The sequence below is a fragment of the Papio anubis genome, chromosome 8 (assembly GCF_008728515.1).
Source record: "Papio anubis isolate 15944 chromosome 8, Panubis1.0, whole genome shotgun sequence".
NCBI classification, from domain to species: domain Eukaryota; kingdom Metazoa; phylum Chordata; class Mammalia; order Primates; family Cercopithecidae; genus Papio; species Papio anubis.
In genome coordinates, this window is record NC_044983.1 from 31204816 (window position 1) to 31232704 (window position 27889).

Sequence of the window (27889 nt, forward strand, 5' to 3'; positions counted from 1 at the left end):
TCCAGCCTGGGCAACAGAGTGAGACTCCATCTCAAAAACAAAACAAAACAAAAAAGTCTGTCACCAGATTTTTATGGAGGCACCATAAAGAATGTGTCATAATTACATTATCTTCCCAATATCCACACTATCCCAGTGGACCCACCCTGCCAGCAACTACTGTTTCTTCAAATTTATCTTGCTTTTTGTATAAACAACTGTTTTCTTACAGTCCTGTTTCTGTTTAGGAAACTCTCATGAATCCAGTTGACTCTGAAATATGAACCCCAACGGTATATATTTCCAAGCTTCCAACAAATATATTGCTCTATATTCTCAACTAGGTTAACTTTGATCCCTAACCAAAACATGTTTGCTGGTCCTATCAACATATGCATTTATGAGATCACCAATAAGATAGTATGATTTCAGGGGGTCTAGGAAAGGTGGTAGTCCCCATATATTTCTCTCATTCACTTGGATGTAGCCTGCTATTTCATTATTAGCATTTCTTTCATTTGCTCCAGATTTTGATCTTGTGAAGGGTGCCCCCTCCTAAGAGATAATTTCAAACTCACATTTGGGTGTGAAGGACTTTTCTTTTTTTTTTTTTTTTTTGAGACGCAGTCTCGCTCTGTCGCCCAGGCTGGAGTGCTGTGGCCGGATCTCAGCTCACTGCAAGCTCCGCCTCCCGGGTTCCCGCGGTTCCCGCCATTCTTCTGCCTCAGCCTCCCGAGTAGCTGGGACTACAGGCGCCCACCACCTCGCCCGGCTAGTTTTTTGTATTTTTTAGTAGAGACGGGGTTTCACCGTGTTAGCCAGGATGGTCTCGATCTCCTGACCTCATGATCCGCCCGTCTCGGCCTCCCAAATTGCTGGGATTACAGGCTCGAGTCACCGCGCCTGGCCTGTGAAGGACTTTTCTGAAGGCAAATAAAATAGGTCAATATCACAGAACATGAGGGTACTTGAAGTAAAGGAAGTTGTCACTACATACAGGATATTTCATGTGTGCGTATGTATGTATGTGTGTGTCATCAGAGATCCTAAATAAACAAACATGATTATCAGCTTACACAAAAATCCAAAGATGTTTCATTTCAATAAATTGATTCACATTAACTAAGGATCCAGGAGACAGTCTATAATTCATGTTGCACTTCTATTTGAGTTTAGAGGGAGGAATATTTGGCTAGAGATCTGTGATCTGTTATCTGCATGGACCCAGAAATCAGACATCCAAATTTTCAAGAGCCACACTACATTTTGAGTCTTCTGTCACATATTCACCCCAGTGCACTCATATCTGTAGATCTATATGTCCAGATTGTTGATCTAGACTATTTGAAAAATGCCAATCCTACTCTTAGGCCAACCCTTTAGGTTATCTATTCAGAAAGACATAACATTTTCAAAGGTTTGCCTAGTGGTTCTGGAGTCAGAGATAAACTTTCTCTATGAGAATATGGTTCAACAGACCCATCGTCTTTTCCTTTTTTGCATTATCTCCTAGAGAAGAATTCTAGGAATCTTGTACCATCCTAGTTTCTTAAAATCAAATTCCTCTTTCCTTGATCTTTATTTAGGGTCATGATCCAGAAAACCTTAAGAATCATTTCTATCCTCTGATCTCTTCTTAATTCCTTGTTAATTTCACTCTACCTGTAATTTACAGTGGGTATAACATTTCATATTCACAAATGTACATGTGCAAAAATGTAATTTTTGCAAAAGTAAACTTAATGTAGCTTAACAAGCTTACAATATCTGTTTCCACCAGATAGCCAAAAACTTAACCATATCCATTCAAAGTTATTCACTCACTTCCAATTAAGAACTTTTTATCTTTGTGTGCCTACTAAATTGATCCAGGAGTTTCTCTATTTTGCTATCCTTCTCCATGGAAGTTATGTAAGTTCCCAGGTGGCTGAAATATTGTGACTTACTGTCCTGGGATAAGGTGAGGGCTATCTAGCCTTCCTGTTACATCATGTCCTCTTTGACTGTTGCTAAGACGCGGCTTGTAACACTTGATCTTGCACATCCATTTCTGGCCCTGCTACATCTGCTGTGGTTATCAGAGACTCAAGCTCAGATCCGAAAGTGACCCTTGACATCATGTTAGCCCAACAAGCAAAGCCAATTAGCCCCTTCTGTGCTCTTCGTTGAGGGCTGATGAATTCTTGCCGGCCTTTCCCAGGCTACACTGAGGTGCTCACGTTGATGACCTGCCTCTGAAGTACCCACTTCAGCTTTGGCTGGACTTGGAGCACTTCTCAGAGGCCTGCAGCCTCCTAGGCTATCCTCTGATAGGCTAGGTCTTCTCTACTAGGACCTAGGGTTTCTGACAGCGTTTACATAATCCATCCTGAACAACAGATTCATTCTAAGGTACCAACCAGTTATTCCTGGCCCCTGATTCTTCCTTCCTACTCTCTGGATGCACCTTTGTCTCTTGGGGGAGGGAAGCTGCTCTGGGATCATTACTCAAGACACTCTCCCTCTACAATTCATGCCATAAACATTCTGTGAGCCCTCCATCGTTGTCAGGATTTGGAGCTTAATAAAACATTTTTCTATAAGAAATTCCAGCTCACACTATAGGAGGACTTGCACTTAAGGCTCTTATTTCTGCTATTTTCAGCAATGTCTGATTTGATGTTGGAAATGTAGTAATAATTTCTTTCTTTCTGGCAGTTTCTGGTCACCCCTGGGGACAGTACCTATGGAAGATGGTTTTGGTTTGCTTAGGGACTTCCAGTAACCTGAAATTTCCCTTTTCTCCTTCATATATTATTTAAGGCTTGTTTCCATAAAAGTCATCACAAAATAAACCACTTTGTCATCTTTGTTGTTTTTTTTCTCTCTCTCTCTCTCTCTTTTTTTTTGTACAGGCATTGTTTGCTACATTTATTAATATGTCAAGGTTACTTAATCTAAGAGTTGTGTCCCTGTGAAAGACAAAATGCACGTGGTAATTAAAGAGATTATTTTATTCAGGCAAACCATTCATTAATGAAGAGCAAGAACACCTGGGGTTTAGAAATGCAGGTAAACAAGAGGGCCATGAAGAAGGATAGGCAGGGAGACTTGGAGGTTTGGAGAAGAGGGTGGAGGGCATTCTTATTGTGGAATATGCCAGGCAGGGTGATTCTTTGTGGTTAGCCGTTTCCCAGAACATCAGTAAAGGATTAAGGTTCAACATCGTCAGTTCCCCTTTTTGTTCAAGAAGAATATTATTCTTTGTTCTGTAATCCAATGATTACTCAGAAGGTTTAAAAAAAGAAAGCCAGCAAAAAAAAAATCCTTCACAAACTTTTACTAAAGCAGACAAGGTAAACACAAGCTCTTTTTTAAAATCTTGTAAATAAACCCATCAAACCTTAGCTAAACTTTGACCATGGTAAATAAATTTCCCCTTTGTTCTTTTGGAGAACTTTGTACATCTATTCAGGTTTTGTCTCGCACAACAGTCAGTCATTTCACCTTAGGACAAAACCATTCTCACACTAGTACTTTTCAGCAGACAAGCTGAGCTCATGAATATACAACTCACAACTTTCTGCAGCCACACATTCCTTATAGTACAACTTTACAAAGTGGCAAAAATCAGCATGTTCATTAATAGGCCCAAGTAGATAGTCTGCAAGTAACAGAAAATAAGAGGCAAAATATAGATAAACTTAAGACTTTGCTTTGTTTCAGTACTCTGTCTTACTTGGAAATGATTTAGGTATTCAATAAATATCTATCAATTAACTAACTTTAGTGTAAATCTGAGGTTTTAAGTTACCTAAAGATCTTGGAAATTATCTTCAAGCTGACATACTATAAAACATAATTACTATTGAAATAAAGTTTGTCATTATAATAATTTATTTGGTTAAACATAAATTTATACTTTCCATAATTTTAAACATTAATCTAAAACATTAGTAATACAAGCTTAATAAATCAGTAAACCTGTATACATTTACACAGACCATTCCCAAGTAGAAATAAAAATCTATCTATATATTACACTTAACCCTGCTCCATCAGAGAGGACATAGCTGTTTTTATTAAAACCAAAATTATTAAAGTAGTCTTGTTTCCCAAAGCTTTATCTAAACTATGTGAACTTGAATTCCTAAATCATATCCAAGTTAGTTTCTGTAAAAATAATTTTTAAATCAAGACATTGAAACTATTTGAGATTCAGTTTTCACTTATTTTTTATTTTTTTAACTGTTTTCCTTTTTGTGGAGAACGGGGTCTGCTATATTGCCCAGGCAGGTCTCCAACTCCTGGGCTCAAGCTATCCTCTCACCTCAGCCTCCCCAAGAGCTGGGATTACAGGCGTGAGGTACCGCGCCCAGCTAGATTCAATTTTCTTAATTTCTGGAAATATTAGGAATATTCAATTTATGTAAGTATTTACTTACCTCTGAAATAACAAGAATAGAGCACCATTAAGAGATTGTATAATCTAACGACTAATATCACCCTGTGGTAGAGAAATATTACACATTCACACAATGAGAGGTAAAGGCCTCTCTGAATTATAAATACATAAGCATGCAGGCACAGAGAGAGCTTACAGTTTCAATTCTGAAATTTTAGCCATGGGTCAAGTATAAATACATAATTACAAAACTCATTGGTTCATATCAAAGAGCTGTTCTTTTCACAGCAGGTATGAATCCTTAATTTGTTTGAGCTCAATATTGACAGGTAGGCAAACATAAGAGATTAACACACCAGGTTGTCCGTCAACTCTCACCCAAGAGAGACAAGACTTCTATAAAATCATTAATCTATTTACAGAGATCACCAAATGGTCAGACCACAAAACCAAAAGAAGCCACAATCCAGCTGGGCACGGTACCTCGCACCTGTAATCCCAGCATTTTGGGAGCCCAAGGTGGGCAGATTGCCTGAGGTCGGGAGTTCGAGACCAGTGTGGCCAACATGGTGAAACCTTGTCTCTACTAAAAATACAAAAATTAGCTGGGCATGGTGACATGTGCCTGTGATCCCATCTACTCAGGAGGCTGAGGCAGGAGAATCACTTGAACTTGAGTGGCGGAGGTTTCAGTGAGCCGAGATCTTGCCACTGTACTCCAGCCTGGGTGACAAAAGTGAAACTCTATCTCAAAAAAAAAAAAAAAAGAAAAGAAAAGAAAAGAAAAGCCACAATTAGAAATCAAGTGAGTTCTCATAAGGAATCAAAGTCAAGTCCCTGCCATGCTGCCAATGGACATGGGTCCCCAGAGAGCAGGATTTGGGAGTCCAACATGAAGAGTCAGAACCACCCCTGGTCCTCAGAGCACCCATCAGGAACGGAGCACAAAGGGCTCCAACAGGCCTCCTTGCCTGGATGGAACAAAAGGAGATCTGAAAGCAAGATGTGATCCTATCCAAGTCATGTCACCAAAGCTGTGAAAGACAAATGCCCTATAAAGTTAAGGGTATGATTTTATTCAGGCAGAACATTCATGAATAGGGAACATCTCAAAGAAGAGGGAGAAAGCCTAGAGTTTTGAAAAGGAAGTCATGAAAAAGGATGGACTGGAAGTCTTATGAGATTCACAAGAGAAGGCATTCTTACAATATGTGAGGGCAATGTGGCCCTTTGTGATAAGCCATTTCCCTGAACACAGAAGCTGGGGAGATTTCTTAACTGTTAAACTCTGAGGCTCAGACAAATCTCAAAATTTTCACACACCGCCCCCCACCTTGTAGTAGGTCTCAACTGGTACAGGGGTTAAGAGTTTGCAGTAGGTAAGGAGGCAGAGCTGTATAACTTGGAAAAGTTACTAAAGTGGTTTTGATTATGCTGTCTTCCAAATCAAAATCACTCTTCTATTTAATAAGTTCCTTCAGGTCAGCAATTATATAGTCATATCACTTTGTAACATTGCAGCAGTTATTTAATTTCTCTCAGCATCCCTCTCCTACTCAGCAAAATTAGGAGGTTGTAGACAGGTACAAGAATGTTCATTGCATATTTATTTATAAAACCAAAAGACTGAAAACAACCTAAATGTACGTGCATGGGAGAATGAATAAATAAAATAATTTATATTCATACAATGGGGTACTGTGGCAGTAAATAATTTGATGCACACACGTTATCACAAATAGATATTAAATACAACATGTTAAGGAAGTAGAGAATGATTCCAACAGTGCATCATGTATGGAACTTTAAATTCACAACACAGAAACAATACTATGTATAGTGAATGCATATATACCGAAACCATTTTTAAAAATGAATGGGATAGACTGGTCCAATCCCTAAAACTAGCCACATGTGGCTATTGAGTGGTTGGAATACAGCCAATCTGAATTGAGATGTGCTGTGAGAGGAAGTTATACACTAACAAAAGGTAAAAATAGCTCATTAACACTTTTTAAATATTGACTGCTGAAATATTTTGGATATATTGGGTTATATAAAATAATTACTAAAATTAATTCCATTTGTTTCTTTTTACTTTAAAAAATTTAATTAACTTTTTATATTTGTTTTAAAATACCTTATTGAAATAAGAATTAATATACCAGACAATTCTCCCATTTACATTGTACAATTTAATGTTTTATATGTTCACAAGGTTGTGTAATTATCACTACAATAAATTTAGGACATTTCATCACCCCAAAAGAAACCTTGTTCCCATTACCAGTCAGGCAATCACCAGTCTACTTTCTGTCCCTTAGGATGTACTTATAGCTTGTCATCTTATATAAATCATACAACATGCAGTCTTCTGTGACTGGCCCATTTCACTTAGCATAATGTTTTTCTTTTTAAAAAAATATGAAATGCTTCACAAATTTGTGTGTCATCTTTGCATAGGAGCCATGCTAATCTTCTCTGTATCATTCCAGTTTTGGTTAAGCTTTTGATTTTAGAATAGTTCTAGGTTTACAGAAAAATTGCAGACAGTACAGGGAGTTCTCATATATCCATATTCAGTTTCTCCTGCTATTAACATCTTACATTAGTATGGTGCATTTGTCACAATTCGTGAACCAATTGTTTACATTATTACTTATATTCCTATTTTAATGTTTACATAATAATTGTACATATTGATGGGATACCTAGTAGCATTTTGATACATACATTGTATAGCGATCAGATCAAGGTAATTAGCATATCCATCCTCTCAAACATTATTTCGTTGTGCTTGGAATACTCAATATCTCCCTTTTAGCTATCAGAAACTATATATTATTATTAACTATAGTTACCATACAGTGGTATAGAATACTAGACCTTATTCCTCCCATCTAGCTGTAATTTTGTCGTTTAACAAATATCTTCCTATCCCTCCCTTTCTCCCTACTCTTCCCAGCCTCTAGTATCCTCTGTTCTACTTTTTACTTCTATCAGATCTACTTTTTTTTTTAGCTTCCACATATGAGTGAGAACATGCGGTGTTTAATTTTCTGTTCCTGTCTTATTTTAAATGTAGCTACTAGACATTTAAAATTACATATGTGCCTCCCATTATATTTCTGGTGGACAGTGCTGAACTAGAAAAGTTTATATCCCAAACATCCCAAATAGCACTTGCAGTGATATTTAAAGGGACTTTTAGTCACGTTAGTAAGGTTGAATGCATTAAAGAAAAATAGACTAGGAGCAACTATGACAAAAATGTTAACAGTTGTTAATTCTGAACTATGATAGTAGAGATTATTGTTATAATATTTGTCATATATTTTTTATTTCTCAAAAAAGAAAAAAGTCCCAAAAACCTTGCATATCTCCCACTCTTATATTTGACCAGATAAAATGAGCAGTGCACTGGAATTTATTAAAAACTAGCCATGTAGGCCGGGCGTGGTGGCTCATGCCTGTAGTCCAGCACTCTGAGAGGCCAAGGTGGGTGGATCACTTGACCCCAGGAGTTTTTATCAAAGTCACTGTCAGTACATTTGTGTTCCTATAAAGGAATACCTGAGGCTGGGAAATTTATAAAGAAAATAGTTTTGTTTATTTGGCTTACAGTTCTGCAGGCTGTACAAGAAGCATGATGTCAGCATCTGCTTTGCTTCTGGTGAGGTCCTCAGGCTGCTTCCATTCACAGCAGAAGGCAACAGGGAGCTAGAGTATACAGAGATGAAGAGAAAGGAGGCAAGAAAGAGGGGGGCAAGAAAGAGGGGGCAAGAAAGAAGACATCACACTCTTTTCAATAACCAGCTCTAGCAGGAGCCAATAGTAAGAACTCGCTTATCCCTTTCACCTTGAGGGTGTTAATCTATTCATGAGGAATCTCCCTTCAGAACCGAAACACCTCCCAGTAGGCCCCACCTCCAACACTGGGGATCACATTTAAACATGAGGTTTGGAGGGTCAAATATGCAAACTATAAGGGTGGGGTGTGGTGGCTCACACCTGTAATCCCAGTACTTTGGGAGGTCAAGATGGGTAGATCACTTGAGCTCAGGTGTTCAAGACCAGCCTGAGCAACATGGTGAAACTCTGTCTCTACAAAAAAAATACAAAAATTTGCCAGGCATGGTGGCACACTCCTGTAATCCCAGCTACTTGGGAGGCTGAGGTGGGAGGATCACTTGAACCTGAGAGGTGGAGGTTACAGTGAGCTGAGATCATGCCAGTGCACTCCAGCCTGGGCAACAGAGTGAGACCCTGTCTCAAAAAAAAAGCAAACTAGAGCAGTAACTAACTTCTCTTTTACATAGCAAAGTGGGAGGTACTATGTTGGTGCAAAAGTAATTGCCATTAAAAGCCATAATTACTTTTGCATCAACCTAATAGATAAGAGAGACCTGTCGGTCATATATAAGCATTTTAGTGGAGTAGCAAATCTCGCGAATACATACAACTTTCTGTAGCTGCTCACTCACCTTCTATGCTTTTTTTGCAGTAGGAAAACCAAACATGTTTATCAGTGTAACCCACAAGATATAGTGACTCCACAGCATGTAAACATAGAGGCAAAGGTATATATACTTTAAAGTATGCTTAATAATCTATGTTTCAAAGCATAGCCATACTTAATTATCTGAATGTCCAACCTGAGACACTAAAATGATTAGTGATGATATAAAAAGATTTTCACAATAATGTTTCAAATTAATTGAATACAAATAAACATTTTCATAGTCTCAAGTATTATTTAGGAATAACTAATTTTTTCTTGATAAATAATCTATTAAATATTTATAAAGGTCTGATAGACTAGTTTCTTCATGAGACATTAAATCCTAATCTTATAAAAATAAAATGCACTCTTATATTCTATGCTGATAAAATGTGGGAATGGATACACAGCTGCATTTGTTTGATTTCTTAAACCCAAATTATTAAACCAAGGATTGTTAAGCCTTAATTGTGTAAACTTGTATTCTTATATACAAATATTTTTCAGCTGGTTTTTCTGAGAAGAATTTTTTTTTCTTAGAAGGCTACCACTTTGAACAATTTTCAAAGTTTAGCTTTCTTATTTTCTGTGAAGTTTGGAAAACATTGTCTATACAGATCAATGAGAATAGTTCCTCAAATTTAAGGTACATCATAATCTAACTTATTAAATATTTTAGAAGTAGAAAAATATTTAATTCTCAATAACAGAATTTAGATATCTTTCTGAATTATAGACATACCTACACAGAGTTTACAGTTGTAGCCACAGATCAGTGTCAACCTAGAAACAAAAATCCACTGTCCAGATCGCAAAGAGTTGCTCTCTTCCATGGTGGGTACAACATTCTTTTATTTTTTTTTAGAGACAGGGACTTGCTGGGTCACCCAGGTTGGAATACAGTGGTGCAATCATAGCTCACTGCAGCCTTGACCTCCCTGGTTCAAGCCATCCTCTCGCCTCAGTCTCTTAAGTAGCTGGTAGCACACTACCTTGCCAAGCTAAGTTTTTTGTTTGTTTTTGTTGTTTGTTTGTTTTCTTTTTGTAGAGATAAGGTCTTGCTATGTTGCCCAGGCTGGTCTCAAACTCCTGGGTTCAAGTGATCCTCCCACCTTGGCCTCCCGAGGTGCTGGGATTATAGGCAGAAGCCACTGAGCTTGGCACACAATTCTTAATTCATTTGAGCTCATAAACAGACAAGCAGAAGACCAACAGATTGGATTTTTATGTAGTTTCTCTTTTCTTTTTTTTTCTTTTTCGACGGGGTCTCCCTTTGTTGCCCAGGCTGGTCTCAAACTCCTGGGCTCAGGCAAGCCTCCCACCTCGGCCTTCCAAAGTGCTGGGATTACAGGCATGAGCCACTGCACCCAGCCTTATGTTGTTTCTTATCTAACAGAGAAGAGATCTACATCATTGATCCAACAGAAATCACCAAATGGCCAAACCATAAAACCAAATTCCCAATTGTTACTGCCATCAAATAGTGAATAATTTATCACTGTGGGTGATTAAGAAAATAACAAACCACAGAATTAATAGAAAGTGAAGGGAAAGCCTAGAGAGACAGCAAATTTAAACCTCTATGACCACCTGGAAGCAGCCAAACAAAATGAAACCAGTTATTGGGTTTAAACAGGTCACTTCTCAAGCCAGGCATTTTATTTGGCTCAAGTGAGTCCTCTTCATAATCTTGGTGAAACAAAATTGGTATATTTCTTTGCCAATTGACTTTTTAAAACTTTTTATTGTGGAATATTTCAAACATATATTAACTAGAAAGGACAGTATAATAAAATCCATGTGCCCATCACTGAACTGTAGTAATTGTCATTCATGCCAGTTTTCTTTCATCTAAACCCACATCCACCTTCTCCTTCCCTTCAGATTATTTTGAAGGAAGTATCACACATAGTACTTCACTTTTCCTTTTATACCTCAGTGTGAATCTACAAAAAGAACTCTTAAAAACACCATGACTGAATCCCACATCTGCCCTGATAATTTACCATAATCCCTTCATACAATTACCCAGACAGACTTCAAATGTCATGAATTGGCCTGTAACTATAGTCTATGGGTTATTTGAATCAGAATTTAAATGTGTTCTACCTATTGCATTTGGTTGATTAATCTTCAGCCTCATTGAATCTGTAAATTCACCTTGTATTTTATTTTTAAAAATCTTACCTTTTATTTGTTGAAGAAACTGGGTCATTGATGCCTTAAAATGTCTCATATTCTGGATTTTGCTGATTGTATCACAAGACTTTTGTTTAATATAGTTCTCAGTCCCCTGTGTTTTCCATAAACTAGTTGTTACATCCAGATATTTAATTAGATTCAGTTTTGATTTATTGGCAAGAATTCTTCATAACAGGAGTCGTGTGCTTTTGTCAAGGGGATGTACTATCTGTCTCTTTTTTTGTGATGCTAAAATTGATCAATGGGTTCAAGTGTTGTCAGCCTGAATCTTTTATTATCAAGCTCCCGTTAAGCTCTTTATCTAATGATTTTAGGCTGATGATCAATGACCAGACCAATCATTTTATTAGGAATTCCAAAGTGGTGATATTCTATTATACCTTTATGATTTACTAGCTGGAATGCTTCTATTTAAAAATTTAAAAAAAAAAAAAAACAAGATGAAAGAATCTGTGCTTTAAGAGAATAAATCTGAATTGATATGAAGAATGAGTAGGAAGGTGAGACACTGGGCATAAAGATAGAATTCAGGATTCCTACAAGCCATGTCTGTGAGGGAATGAATGACCTGAACAAGGTAATAATGAGCAGGAGAAACTGGCAGAAAATGGGGCTCTGGAACTGGAGCAGGCAATGACATGCCTGACCCATCAGAAGGAGATCATAGAACCTGTATGTGTGAAAATGTGGATGCCACTAACAATAACAGTAAGGACTAGTGGTTTGGAGAAGGTGAAAGACGATGGATATTATTTTGTCTGTTGACATCTTTCTGTTAATGGAGACATTCTCTCCCTGCTGCATTTCCTATTGCTTTGGAAAGCCTGATTTTTAAGAGCTTTACAGTGATTTCTGTCAATTCCCTCAGGGACCTCCTTCATGATCTAATGTTTCTCACCATCTGGAAGTGGAAAGATTTTCCCAACATCTAACCAGAATTTTTATCCCCTATTTTTGCCTCTCTGAGCTGCAAACACAATCATTTCAAGGGTTTATGGCCAGGCATTTCGATTTTTTTAAGTTTGAGGAACTGCTGTGATGACTCAGCGAATTTGGAATTCAGGAGGTTGCCTCTGAGGATCTTTTAAATACATAAACGAAGGCATTTTATTCCATTCCATTGCCCCTACTTAACCTTTTTTCTACCCCTCTAAAAGATTCTTCTCCCTCCTGTGCTCTTCAATTACAGAGCTGTCACTTCCAAGCCCGGCTGCCTGCTTAAGTAACCTATGTGGACAGTATTTAGTTCTGTGGGTCTTTGCCCATAAATCACTCTCCTACTTTATAATCATTTATATTACTGTTCTCCTAACTCCTTTGAGTTGATCCATATTATTCTGGCATCGATGTGCCCAGGCTTGTATTCAGGATTCCAGAGCAAACTTACCAAAGACACCTAAAAAGAGATTTTTCTCGTTTTTTCTCTATTTGGTCACCATGCCATTGGCTTTTGTTGTTTGTTTGTTTGTTTGTTTGCATTGCCTGCCAATCCATTAATTCCTCAATGTTTATCAATGTTCTTCCCTGATACTAAAAAGTCACATTTAACTTAAGATCATAGCATTGAGAAATGAAATACTTTACTTCTGCTTTATTCTGGTTGTGCTATTGCTCGGTTGAGCCATTAAGTTCAGAGAAATTTCATTCCCGTTGTATCACAACATAAATAATAGACCTCTCCCTTAAACACTTTATAGAAATTGATTTTTTAAAGTGGAACTTTTCAAAACTACACTAGAGGAGCTGGATACATAAAATAATCTCATGTAGAGACTTTCTTGAAAAGTAAACAAATGCTTTTAAAGTAACAATTCCCTAACCTGTCAAATTTTCATGTATTGCATTTTTTTTAATGTGATGGGTGTCTGGGGGACACTTCTGCTTTCATTTCTAATATATGCAAAGAAAAAGAAAACCCAGAGACAGAGCAGCGTACCAAGTTATGCCAACAAGAGGAGTTTTTAGGAATAAAGCACAGAGCGTCGGATGGGTTCGTCACTTACTTTCCATGGGTCATGGCTGCTTCTGAGAAAAGTATTAGTCACTTGGTGGATGTGGTTAATGTGTTTTTATTGTTGGAGTGGGCACCCAGTCCTCTGTACCTCACCACCAGCTGAGAAAGGCAGTCACTGAGAAAGAAGGTTTTCCATTTGGAGCTGGTAATGGGTGCCAAATTGGTTGGGGCCTCACATCATGTGTTTCATGACTCCTCAAACCTTGGAGAAGCAATGGGTATCTCATATTTATCTTTGGGGATTCTATAAAATAGACCAAGTGACCTTTGAAAAAGGCAGTGAATCCCTTCTATCTCAGGCTGTCTAAAAGAAGCCAGACCATTCACAGCCGTTTCAGATATAGTCCAGCCCAAGGGACAAGAAATGCAGGAGTTAGCCCCACCTGACCTCTTGGATAATAGGACTCTGTGTTCTCTAGTTCCTGTGTGAGTCAAGAAAACATGTTAGGACACGTCAGATCATGGAATAGAAACTGAGTCAAGTTTTCCACACCCCAGGCCTTGTGAAGCCACCACAGAGCATCAGGGCTGATCTGAAGGCCAACATGCTATTCAGTGCACTGGGTGTTGAAGACCCTCAGCCTTGATGATGTGTGGTTGAGCCCATTGTAACTGGTGTGTTGTTAATATTTCAGATATCGCCACTGAAAAACTATTCCTTGCAAAGCTCAAAAAGGTTGCATTCTTGAAGTTAAAGTAACTCCTGAACTCTTCATTTCATTGAAAAAGATATTTGAGTATTATTGAATTAGATCTCAGAATTTCCACCTGATAGATTTATACTTAGGTCTCAGTTTAGCTAAGCTCTCCAGGTTTACAGAGTGACCCAGTTAATGAAAAGCAGTTATTTGATTGATTGAAAGTTCATTGTCTTGCCTGGTATGTGTTAGTGAATTGCAAATGTAAAGGACAAGGTAATCTTTTGACATGTGTGCTGGGTGGCTCATTTTTTTTTTCTTACTCAATCCAGGGTCTAAACAAGGTCATATCTTGGATAAAGGGCTACAACAAGTCTATCCTTCCCACTCCCCTTTCACCCCCTATTTATAACCCAGTGAATTCTGGCTAAAATGAACATCCCAGGAAGCTGATAAGGAAAAAATAAATTTTGAGCAGTGTTATGTGGAAGAAAAGGTATTGTGTCATGAACAAGCAGTAACAGAGAGTCTTAGCTCCATCTTGTAGCTGGGGACCAGAGATGTAGGGGAAATGCAGGGTACGCAGTGGAGCCATGCCTCCCATCTATGACTGTACATGTCACTTCACATCTCCACCGATTGTACCACAGACGCCATGGTCATTTCCCAGATTTACCATTGAAAATCCATCCCCGAAGTGTAGCTAAACACCTGTTCTATGGGTAAGAAACCTCTAATATCCCCAAGTTTCCCTCTCTTGAAATACATTTTCCAACTCAATTACTAACTGACAATTCTTGATTTTGCCTCCTATCCCACTTGTTTTGTCTAATATAACATGCCCTAGAAGGCCAAATCTGAAACTGTCACAGAATACTCACAGAATACTCTCTTTCTTTATTCTCAAAGCCTAAATGAATTGAAGAAACACGATGATCATATGCATAATTCAGATTACACTCTTGCGGTAAGGCTGGGGATGGTGGTATGGGATGTATTGTACAATCCTTTAAAAAGATTGGATTCCTGATCCAAGTGCTTACTTTGCTTTACAGAGTACACCTGGATGAAAAGCTCTGTAGTGGAGATGGAAGGTCATCCAGGACTTGTCATGACCTGTCCTCAGCAGGTACCTGTGAATAAGGTCCCTTTGAATCTGAAAATGCCAAAAAAATTTGTCAAAGCTTGTGAGTCATCAGTAACAAACTGTAGAGACAATTAGCTAAATTCATCTAATTTGTTGAAATTCACAGTTAGGATTTTAATTTGCAAGTCTCAAGTGGCTGCAGCTGTTTGCCTTTCAATGCCTGTTAAGCCTTTAGGATATCTTCTCTGTAATAATTTTAACAGCATTGAGTTGAAGCACAATCCCCACAACTTCACTGGGCCTAAGTACTCTATGCTCAAAACAGTATTAGTAAAATAATAAAGATCCAGGCCATCAAAAGGACCATCTAGACAACTGGAGATAGTTTCACTTGATCCAAAGTGATCATCTCGGGTATGTTGTATTAGCATATGGACGCTCGGTGAGGTTGCCAGTAAGTGATGCTGTTGCATTAGGAGAGAAGTTGTCCAGGGTATAAAGTGATGAATTCTCCAAGGTTCATCCTATGAAATACACTAAGAAGTATCCTTTTTTTGGAAAACGCACACTTTTAGTGCTTGTTTGCCTTTCTCATTAATGTCTATGGAAGTTACATGAAGCAAGCAAACAACCACTGTTTAAGAAAAGAGCTAAAGCAAATTGCTATCTTCTCATTACATTACATATAAGAGGGCAATCCTCTGTGTTATAAGAAATGAAGTTTTGATTTTAGTCACATTTTGAACAACTTTCTTTTTTTTTTTTTTTTTTTTGGAGACGGTCTTGCTCATCACCCAGGCTGGAGTGCAGTGGCGGGATCTGCGGCTCACTGCAGCTCCGCCTCCCGAGTTCACGCCATTCTCCTGCCTCAGCCTCCCGAGTAGCTGGGACCGGGCACCAGCCACCTCGCCCGGCTAGTTTTTGTAATTTTAGTAGAGCGAGTTTCACCGTGTTAGCCAGATGGTCTCGATCCTCCTGACCTCGTGATCGCCCGTCTCGGCCTCCCAAAGTGCTGGGATTACAGGCTTGAGCCACGGCGCCCACGGCCTGAACAACTTTCAAGCTTTGCTTGGAAGGAATCGCCAGGGTTTTCCTCCTTTGCAAATTTTATTACATAAAGAGTTAAGGTTTTGATGTAGTAACCACAAAGCATAAGAAAACTTAATTGGTGTTTGTGTATCATCTACTTATATTCTTTATTTTTGATGGGGTGTTTTTGCCGTTTTGTTTTTAGTTTGTGTTTGAGTGTATAGATGCATATATGTATAGCGATATAGCTATAAAATATCCAGATCACTGTGACGAATATTCCATCCATTGGGAACACATGGATGTGTGTTTCATTCATCTCCATGTGTTGTGTATACTAAATCAGTCTATTTTAAAACCATCAGGTTTTTAAAACCCCTGTAGTCATCATTTAGAAATAGATGAGCACTCTAGATTTTTCCGTGGCTAAACTTGTGATCAGGTAATCTGTAAAGTTAAACAAGTATCAGATGAAATTCTGACACAATAGACTATCATTTATTAGTAGTAAGTCGTAATTCATAGAACACAATGTAATGAATAGGATGACTGTCTCCCTTTGCCTAAAACTGTCCCCAGTTTGGCACCAAAATCCCAAGTCGAGACTAAGTCTTGAGCAAACGGGGTCTTTGGTTATTCTATGCAATCTTTTCTTTGTTCCCCTATGCTTTCCTCTTTAGAGACAGATTAGAGACTGGCACAGATTACAGCATTATGCTACTGGAGAATTAACCACTGCACTCTGAATAGATACTTTATATAGAGGCTTATGAAAAAATTCTGAGCAAGATGTAGTCAAGCTTATAGTTGGCATATTGTAGTCACAGCCCTCTGGGCTATCAGCTGAACCACAACAGGACTGGGCCTCAGGTGCCATTATTAGGTAAGAATTTGAAAATCTGCTGGACTCCTTTTTTCATGCAGAATGAGTTATCTAATATTTAAGCTTATCATAAATCTTGAAAACCATCCCATTTCATGGTGGAGAACTCATTTGGAACCTATTATATAATTAGTGATTGGCCATTACGTAACCAAGACAGTCCCTTTCTAATACTCACTGTTCTATATTTTTAATGTATAATTTTCAATAGCTTTGAGGTGCAAGTGGTTTTGTTTGCATGGATGAATTGTATAGTGGTGAAGTCTGAGATTTTGCTGCACCTGTCACCTGATGAGGTGCATAGCCAATTGCTCAATATGTAGATTTTACCCTTCCTCCCTCCTACCAGCTCCTTCTAGTCCTCCAGTACCACTTAGAGATAATGGGTGAGTAACTCAAGATAAAAAACAATACTGTATGTTCTCACTTATGAAGTGGGAGATAATCTGTGGGTAGGCAAAGGCATACAGGTGGCATAATGGATTGCAAAGACATTATAAGCTGCAAGGTATTCATTCTTGGCGGGGCAGTGTGGCTCATGTAATCCCAGCACTTTGGGGCGAGGCAGGAGGATCATGAGAGATCAGGCAATCAAGACCATCGTGGCTAACATGGTGAAACCCTGTCTCTACTAAAAATGCAAAAATTAGCGAGGCGTGGTGGTGAGAGCCTGTAGTCCCAGCCTCAGAGAACTGAGGCAAACTAATAAACTGGAAGCAGAGCTGCAGTGAGCGAGATTGCTTCTACACTCCAGCTAATGACTGAAAGCAGACTCCACCTCAAAAAAAAGGCTGATATTCATATACCCACATTTCTTTACTCATTGACTGTTGGGCACTTGGTTGGTTGCATATCTTTCTGATTGGCGAATTATATAGAATGAAGCATACAGGTATCATTGCTGTATTTTTGAAAAGCCTGTACTGTTGATTGCCAGGGCAGTTAGTTGTAGCAGCCTCGAGTTTTCTGATTACACACCTGCTCATCACCACTAGCGTGTGCAGTAAAACTAACCCTATGCATTTATATAACACTGTGTATGATCAAATATTTTACAGCTGAAATACCACACGCTTCAAAAATAAGGAAATCCATAGACTGAGAAACTTGGGGCAGTATACTCTCTAAGGACAGAAAATGTGAACTATTTGCTAACAAATTTTTCACAATGTTCAGGCTGTCTTATAACAATATCAAACTTCAACAGAAAGGAGGTCAAGTCAGTTTCTCTTGAAATAACAAGATTAAAGTAAACTCATGTCATTCTAGTGAAATGTTGATCTACCAGAGTTAAGGTTTTGGGGAATGGGGCTTTGGGGAATGGTACTTGAATTCTAGTCCTCCTTCTACCTCTTAGCAAGCTCTATAATTTCAATAAGTCATTTAACTTTTTTTGAATTTTTGTCTCCTTTGTTGTAAAGAGCGGCTGATCTTCAAAGTCCCTTCTAGCTCTCCTTTTTTTTTTTTTTTTTTTTTTTTTGAGACAGTCTTGCTCTGTTGCCCAGGCTAGAGCGTAGTGGTATGATCTCGGCTCACTAAATCCTTCGCCTCCCAGGTTCAGGCAATTCTCCTGCCTCAGCCTTTCGAGTAGCTGGGACTACAGGCATGCACCAGCATGCCCAGCTATTTTTTTTTTTTTTTAATTTTTAGTAGAGATGGGGTTTCACCATGTTTCCCAGGTTGGTCTCGAACTCCTGACCTCAGGTGATCCACCCGCCTTGGCCTCCCAAAGTGCTGGGATTACAGGCATGAGCCACCACGCTCGGCCTTCTAGTTCTTTAAAGTGTCCAAAATGTATATTATAATTCCAAGCATACCAATTTTTTACCTTGAGAGAGATAATTAACTTTTCCTGTGTTTTGCCAGCATTAAGTAGAAATTTGGCTAATTTTTACACTGCTAGCTCTTCAACCAGTCTCTTTGACTTTGGAAATGGTAGATGATGTCTCTGAAGCAGAGAATATAACCATGAACACAGTGGTATTTTGCAGCAACTTTTAAGTGTCTAAGTCTTTTGATGCTTAACAATAGGGAGCATAGGCTGGGCACTGTGGCTCATGCCTGTAATCCCAGCACTTTGGGAGGCCGAGGCGGGTGGATCACCTGAGGTCAGGAGTTAGAGACCAGCCTGGCCAACATACTGAAACCCCTTCTCTACTAAAAAATACTAAAAATTAGCTGGGCATGGTGGTGGGTGCCTGTAATCCCAGCTACTGGGGAAGCTGAGGCAGGAGAATCGCTTGAACCCGGGAGGCAGAGGCTGCAATGAGCCGAGATTGCGCCACTACACTCCAGCCTGGGCAACAAGAGCGAAACTCAGTTTCAAAAGAGAAAAAAAAAAAAAAAAACAATAGGGAGCATGCTGTGACCATTGAAGGAGCTTCGTACAAACATTCTGAGCGTGTGTTTACTTCATATCCAAAGACAATGCCCTAAATAGTCATTCCCTAGGAATGCAGATCTTTCAGCTTTGGCATTAAATTTCTCTAAATGGAATTTGCTATACAGATAAAGCACAAAACACAGCAAGCTTTGACTGTGAGGACATTTCCTTTGATAAAACACACTCAAAAAAAGTCAATGAGAATGATATTATTAGCCCTGTGTTTATATGAGAGCAATGATTTTTATAATGTGAGGTGAAGATATCCAAACCAATTCTCTAGAATATTTTAGTTGAATTTTCAAACTGATGTGCTGCCTTAATCTGACATCTAAATCAAGTGAGGCTGTACACTTCAGGGCACAAATTAGAGGACTGGCACCAGACTACAGCAGTTAGACTGCCGGAGAATCGATACAGGCCATTTAAGCATCAGGACTGCCTATGTTTCATTTTTGACACTGGAGTTTATGCTTATTGAGTGGGGGAACTTTAACTCTATGGTGGCAATAAACTCATTAGAAAGTGTCAGCTGGGATTATAACACATGTTAAATAAGTATCACCAGTGCTGACACACCGTCTTTATTAACTCTTTCCTAGGGTATCTGGATATAAAAGGAGACTAAGGGGTTTTGAGTATAGTGGGATTTAAAAACAATTTTTCTCTCCCATAGACTTGCCACAAGTGCTTGAATCCCATTATTGGGAAGGAATGCCTATGAGCAGAAGACTTCCTTTTTTCTAGGAACCTCTAACAAAATGATATGCCAGCTAACACTGTTAAGAGGATTAGCTCAATGTGGTCTTGTTAGAATGAAACTCTTATTAGGTATCTGGGAATCCTGTGTTAGAAAAACAATCATACTGATCAGTTGTTTTAAGGAAATACGGTCTCTTCAGAGTATGTTCTCCAAAATTACACGAATTTTAAAGGCAATGGATTGACATAACCATTGGCAAGAATGGAGTCAGAGGAAGCAAAATGCTGGGTAGCAGGACCTTGAGAAATGCCCTTTATAAAATGTACTTGTACTTCTTGTAATCAATGGCACAGCTCTGCCCCCATCTCAAGTTCTCAGTCCCAGCCCTGGCTTTCCTGAACTACATCTTTTTGATCCATAAGCAGAACAGGATCACTGCACAAGAAAGCAGTTGGGGCCAGAGATGAGCTTTGTCTGCCACACTGCCTGCTCTAGTGTTGAGTGTTTACTCAGCAGCTGCGTTCCCGCAGGGTCAACTGAGAATTCATCAAAGCTTTGCTTTCAGCTCTTCTCTGGGTCCAAATGAGTATAACTCCCACTTCTGAGTAGAAATTCTTTTTAAATGTCATTGGTTAACTTTTAAATAGTTTTGTTGTTGTTGTCGTTGTTGTTTTAGAGGGAGTCTCGCTCTTTCACCCAGGCTGCAATGCAGTGGCGTGATCTTGGCTCACTGCAACCTCTGCCTCCTGGGTTCAAGCGATTCTCCTGCCTCAGCCCCCTGAGTAGCTGGGATTATAGGTGCGGGCCACCATGCCCAGCTAATTTTTGTATTTTTAGTAAAGACAGGGTTTCACCATGTTGGCCAGGCTGGTCTCAAACTCTTGACCTCAGGCGATCCACCTGCTTCGGCCTCCCAAAGTGCTGAGATTACAGGCATGAGCCACCGCACCCAACCAACTTTTAAATAGCTTTAAACTGTAACCCAAATTACCTTTTGTGTTCCGTCATTACTGGGTGTGGCTTTTCGTCTGCCCCTTTCAGGCAGTTATCCTTTCCTACTTTTTTTTTTTTTTGAGTTGGAGTCTCACTTTGTTGTCCAGGCTGGAGTATAGTGATGCAATATCAGGTCACTGCAACCTCCACCACCCAGGTTCAAGCAATTCTCCCTGCCTCAGCCTCCTGAGTAGCTGGGATTACAGGCACCCGCCACCACACCCAGCTAACTTTTTTTGTATTTGTAGTAGAGATGGGGTTTCGCCATGTTGGCCAGGCTGGTCTCAAACTCCTGACCTCAGGTGATCCGCCCACCTCGGTGATCTGCCAACTTCCAAAGTCTCCTGCCTTTAAACAATGTATTTGCTGTGCATTTTCCAAGAATTGATGTTCATTATATATCTCACAACAGAGAACAAAAGAATTTTTATAACTATCATTGGTCCTGTAGACGTCTTCTTCTAATTCACATATGTAATGGGTCATAGAATTCTTGCAGGATCCACAGTTTATGGGCCCACTGTATCATATATTTCCTAAGACAAATTAGAAAGAGTCATTAGGACCAAGGCAAGTTGTTTAATCACCCAAATAACACTCCTTCAACCAACCCATTGTCAAGAACCTAGGTGTGCCCTGCTGGCTTAGAGAATGCAGATGCTGAGCCCTGGGCTCTCAGTCTTACCACGGAGGAAAAATGTAATGCACTCTTCTGGGAATGGTGCATCTGAAAACTTAGAAATATTTAACTGTCTCCAATAATGAATTGACCTGGAACAATTCCTTATTCGATAAAGTGCTGAGTTTTAGTGAAAAAGAATGAAGCCATCTACTAAAATGTTAATCCATGCAAAGCACTTGGAAGAGAGCCCGGCACGTAGTAAGTGCCTGTACTTATTATTCTCCACTTGACCCCTTAGCAAGACTTCCTCCCCGACCAGTCACTCTCCCATATTCTCTGGCCTGCTGTCTTCCCAGGAAAGAGGACTTCTGTGCAGGACTACATCACCCAAATTCCCTTGCCAGCCAGGTTCAGTTTGGGCCCAGCCAATGGGAGGAAGTGTCAGGGAACCAGTAGGCGGGAGAAGAAAGGATAGGGAACTTCCTTCCTGCCCCCTCCAACTTCTGCCTCCCTCACTGGCATCAACCCAGCGCCTCCATTGCTGACCTCGACCAACCTCCACCTGTGGTCCTTCCTTTACTGCAGCAATGACACTGTTTTCTTCCTTTGTTCTTCCAACCCCAGGTAAGTTAATGCCTTGCCTCTCTTGCTGGTCCCTGGATGCTTCAACATGCCATTTTTTGGTTCCTTAATGCTGGCCAAGTCTCTGTAAGTAGGCCCTTCACTAAAGACTATTAACTTACGTCAGTGGTTCTCAACCCTTGCTGCACGTGACCACCAAGGGCGCTTTTGAAAACTACCAGTGCCTGGGCTGGCATTCCCGGAGATTATTGTAACTGGCCAGGGTGGGGTCTGGCCACTGGTGTTGTCTAAGAGCTTTGTAAGTAATGAAGCCAGAGTTAAGAGCCACTTATTGAAATCACCTGAGTGAATTCCAGCCTCCTGGCAAACCCCTGACAGATATACGCTCAGTGAATGTTACCTGTTGTGGTTGTCATTACAACAACGACTACTGCCACCTTTATTTCTACTGTGCTTATATTAATAGTTTCCCCCAGTTTACAGATAAGGAAATTTACACAGAGGTTAAGTAATTTTCTGAAAATTACATGTTTTTTTAAGTTAGAGTTCAGTTTATTTGGCTGAAAGCTCATGTTCTTTATGCTTTTTCTATGATATCCTGCAAAGGTCAGGTCTTCTCGAACTTTAAGGTGCATATGAAACACTTGGGGATCCTGTTTAAGTGGAGCTTTTAATGCAGAAGTTCTGAGGCCTGAGATTCTGCTTTTCAGAGAGCCTCCCAGGTGTCGCCAATGCTGCTGGTTCAATGACCAGCCTTTGAGTATCAAAGGTGTAAACAATTAGTCACTCTTTTTTTTTTTTCAACCTTCAAAATTTCCTCCCCTATCCTTATCATTTTCACCTGATGATCTTGTGTCCTAGCTCACGGAAAAAAAGAGGCTTCCAAAGAGATTCTGCCAGACTCACACTGTCACATCTACCCACTTTCCCACGTTTCCTACATACTCTGCCTTCCCACCCATAGCTGTAGATGAAATATTTGTACTCACATCCAGAGCCATTCCATCCAGTGCACCAGATCCCATCTGCTCTTGCTCACCCAAGAGTATTTCTTCATTAATGTGCTCCAGTTTTGCATCATTTTTCCTCCATCCTGAATTGCTTCCATTAACATGCAAATATCATTTTTTTACTTTTAAAAACGAAAAATTTAGTTTGAATCCATCCCCCTACACCAACTTCCACTCAGTTTTTGTACTTATTTTCAAACAAATTACTCAAGTTTTTTTTTACTTGGTCTCCAACTGTGTTTTTCTCATTGTTAGACCCACTCCACCTTAATCAGCCCTCATCAAGGTCATCAATGTGATTCATGTTGCTAAATCCGTTGGGCATTTCCAGTCTTCACCTTTTCATCAGCATTTGGTACTTGTATAATTCCCTCCCCCTTGATACGGTTTCTGTATCTTCGTCTTTAGAACACCACATTCTCTTGTTTTTTCTTCCAGCTCACTAACAACTCCTCTGTCTTTCTCACTGGTTCTTCCTCTTATCTCTAACCTCGTTGGCAAGCTCCAGGGCTCAATCTTTGGTTCTCTTTTCTATGTACATTTACTTTTTTGATGATGTCCTACAGCAGCATAGCTTTAAATGGCATACATATGCCAAACTTATGCCTCCATCTCAGATCTTTCCAAACCCATAAATCCAGCATCCTATGCAACATCTCCACTGGAATATCTAATGGACATTTGAAACGTAACATGTTCAAGACTGGACTTCTGATATTCTTTCCTAAATTTATTTCACTTAGTTTTCCCCATCTCGGTTGATACAACTCCATCCATCCGGTTGCTAAGGCCAAAAATCTTGAAGTCATCCTTGACTTACCTCTTTTTTTCATACCTCATGTCCAAGGTAACATGCATTCCTATTGACTTTTCAAAATATGTCCAGAATGTCACACTTCTTACCACCTCTACTAACTACTACTACTACTACTACTATCCTTTACTGAACTCCTTGCTTGGATTTATTGCAATAGTGTCTAAAACGATTTCTTGATTCCATACTTGTTACCTAATGCAGTCTATTTTGAAAAAGCAGATAGAATGACCCTTTTAAAATGTGAGGTAGTTCTTATAACTGCGTTGTTTAATATCCTGTAAAAGTTTTCATTTCACTCAAAGAATAAACCAAAGTTTTTATATCAGTTAAAAGTGTCTACATAGCCCAACCCTCTTCTTATCCTTCCCAACTTTACTTGTCTGGCCTCATATACTGCTAATTTCCTGCTTGATCATTTCTCTCCAGGCATATTGGCTTCCATGATGCTTCTTGGAGTTCCCAGGCACACTTTTTCCTTCTTGCCTTTGCACTGGGTTTCCCTTGTCCCTGGAATGCTGTTCTTGGAGTATCTGTGTGGATAGCTCTTACATTTCCTTCAAGTTTTTGTTCACATCTCACCTTCTCAGTGAGTCTTATCCTAATTACCCTATTTAAAATTGCAACCGTCCTTTATCCAGTACCTCTCTGTGGCTTGCCTGATTTCCACGACTCTGCTCAATTTTTTAATTTTTTTTTTTTTTGCAGTATGCAATCTTATTTATTATGTTTGATACTTATTACCTGGAGTATAAGTTTCAGCAGAACAGGGATGCTTGGTTTTGGTTTTCTAACATTTTTACAGTACCTAAACGAGTGTCTGGCACGTAAATTTACTCAATTTGTTGAAAGAAATGAAGAACAGTTGTTTGTTTTAGTTTTAAGATGACAGATTATAGAATACACTTAATCAAGAGCCTAGAGTATACATTTTCTAAGTGTGGTAATGAGACTCAGACATAACACACAAACAATAAAAACAAAAGTTTCACTTCTTTCTAGACCTCGAAAGAGACCTAGACATTTCTTTGAACCTTCTGGCTATTTAAAAGTGGGATCCATTGACATGTGAAAAAAATGTCTAAGTTTTGCCCTTGTCTAATATCTCAAAGTAAACAGCTATTTCCTTTTTTCTGTGCTCAACAGCATTTGCCAGCATTTTATAGTATGAAAAAATGTCTCATGGCATGGGATTTAGGCTATTGACAGACTGTATAGGGGACTCTAGAGATGTTGAGGTGATGTTCAGCGTTTCACTGCCCATAGCTCTTGGGGTAATGTTTTCAAGAAGAATCAATAATTGGAAGCCAACTAAATAGCTTTGTTCCCCTCAAATGCGAACCTGGTTACTTTATCAAGGAAACACATGTTTATTGCTTTCGGGCAGAAAATAATAAGTCAGGCAGGTTTACAAGCCCCCATTCCATCTTGAAAGCATTTTTGTCAGCTGCTTCATCCTCAGAGAAAATTACCAAATCAAGCCTTGAAAGGTAGATGATTAGTGGGTGTTGCAGGCAGCATCTCATTTCTCTTCTGGGCGGGGATATGGAGATACTATTGGCCTCCCACTTAGGGAAAAACACATTTTTGACAGTAGAGTTGTCCAAGGGCTTTTTCTTGGAGCATAAACACCATGTAACCATATGCTAATGTAGAAAAGCAAAGGAACCTGGCATGAGGCACTTGGGAAAGCTTAGATCATGGTTTACAAACAATGATTGAATAGCTGACACTTATTATGGGGGAGAGAAGAATCTCATGTCTTCTCCCCAAAAGTAATTTGGAACAAGCTGAATGGGGTCACCTGGAAAGTCTCTTCATCCTTTATGATTATCCTAATCTTTCAAAAACCAGTTTCTACACCTCTCAGGAAAATGCAGGGAAGAACAATGATGGTTATGATAAATGGTGAGAGTCTTTAAAAGTCCAGATCCCAAGTTCAGAGAGCATTCAGTAAGGTACTCCAAACACAGAGGGATACCTGTGAATTTTCTACCTTTCAATCATTGTAGTAAAGATTTGAAAAATACCTGCAGTGACTGTGAAAGACAGAGAGTTGCAAGGTCTTGTGTGCCTTTCAAAGTCAGGAAAAGCCAGGACCAAAGAAGCCTGAAGAATCTTTATCCACACCGGGGTGCAGACATTGGAAACAAGTGGAATGGGAATCCAAGCATGACTTGCAGATTGAATCAATGTGTGTTCTACACACATGTTATGGTGTTTTTTGTATGAGTATACTACTAGGTAAGGTCTATAGGAATCCTTCAAGCTACTCTCAGAATTGCATGAGAGCCAGCTACTAACAGTCAACTATGCCGCCTGCACCAGCCGTGCTGTCCCGAGTGAGGAGACTCATCCTGTATTCCCTTTACGTGTTGTGTTTAATTATCTGTCATTTCACATGCATAGAGTATCCTTCCCATAACATAGGTAACCACTTGAAGGTGATGGAAAAGCATGGGGTTTGTAGATAGTCCAGCTTTGTGTTTAGTAGTGCAGGAGAGAAGAAACTGTAGGGGAGAAGAAATCTTTTCTTATCCATCGCGTGTTCATGGCTGAAACTCCCGTAAAGAAAGACAGATTAACAAGAGAAAAGCATACAAATTTAATATAAGTTGTACATGACACAGAAGCCTTCATAAGGAAATGAAGACCTGAATAAACGGATAAACCTGTGTCTTTTTATGCTAAGTCTGATGAAGAAGTGGCCTTGGAAAAGAAGCATGATTAGATAAAGGCGCATGATCTAATGGTAATAAACTTGGGGAAATAGCAAGGCCTGTTTCTCCAGATTCTTCTGTGTGCCTGTATCTTCAGAGATTAGGATATGCCTGTCATCCAGGTGTAGAGTAGTTGCCTCTGGAAAGAACCTGCTTTGGGAGAGAAGGACCAGGGCAAGATGAGAATGGCCTTCGTTTTTCTGCTGTTTTCTCAAATGGCAAAGTGCCATATATTAGAGTGGCATGTCCTGACTCCATCATTAACTGTAAGTAAAGGGCCAGTCATTTAACATCTGAGTCTTATTTTCCTAATTCTATTTGCAAAATGGGAAGTTAATCAAAATAATACCTTCAACACAACGTAAGGATCCAGTGTTGAAGGCAATTGTAAATTCTACAAATGTTAGTTTCCCCAGTGACATGTAACTGTGTGGCTTATGGTATAAGTTAGTTATAGTTTTTCATCTGATTTTCTTGGTCTTTGCTGAACCATCTCAATCATGTGTTCTTAAGAAATTGGGTTCTCAGATTGGCAAGGAGGTCATGAGAAAATCAGACTGCACCTCTTTAGTACAGCCATTGTGTGCCTGTTGCCTCTGCTTATATAAATATTTTGCTTTCACGAACTTCTACAAAGTTTGACCAGGGCTATTTGGTACCTTCTTCTCCTCCATACTCCTCTATGCAAATTGATGTCTCTGAATAGCATCAAAAATGGGCATTTCATTTGGTTATTGCCTCTAGAGAAGTACACTTCTATAGATGTTTTAAAGGGCAATAGAATATTTCCATGGGTTTAACACCTTGGGCTTCAATTGTATATACATTTTTTTAAGGTTCTCATTCATGCCCTTAATGACCAACATACTATTTACCACCTGCAGGAGTGATTATATTAACAGAAGGGACATTAGAGACATTTGTAGAGCCCAAAATGATGCCTTTCAGGAAGTACATGCTCTCTCTACCAGCAGGATGTTGCCACTGCTGTAGTATATATAGAAAAGACATTAGGAAAAGGATGTTAAAAATAGATGAGGCAAAAAATCAAATTACTTCTCCAGCAACCATTACCATAGAACCAACCACAAATTACCGAGGTCAAGGATAGGATATTAAATAGAAGCATACACAGAAAGAGAGGTAAATGAGCAGAAGATATAGGTAAGTGGATACAGGGCAAGATCTTTCTTCTGAACAAGTTTCTTGTCAAGGTCTCACATCTTTTTAATAATTTCTTTTTCTTTTCTGTCTCAGTACTGATTCTTTTAAGAAGGGCAGTAGTAGTTACAAAGTTATAATTATTTGCTGAAGTTTTCTTTCATAAATAGTGCGGAAGACCATA

General features: G+C 39.2%; 1 non-coding gene across 1 annotated transcript; it reads right to left on the bottom strand.

Annotated features, from left to right (window-relative positions):
* Positions 1-6781: 6781 nt before the first annotated feature.
* Positions 6782-6887, bottom strand: LOC116268685. Its single transcript, XR_004175858.1, has one exon. It is a non-coding gene; the product is annotated as a U6 spliceosomal RNA (small nuclear RNA).
* Positions 6888-27889: the final 21002 nt, after the last annotated feature.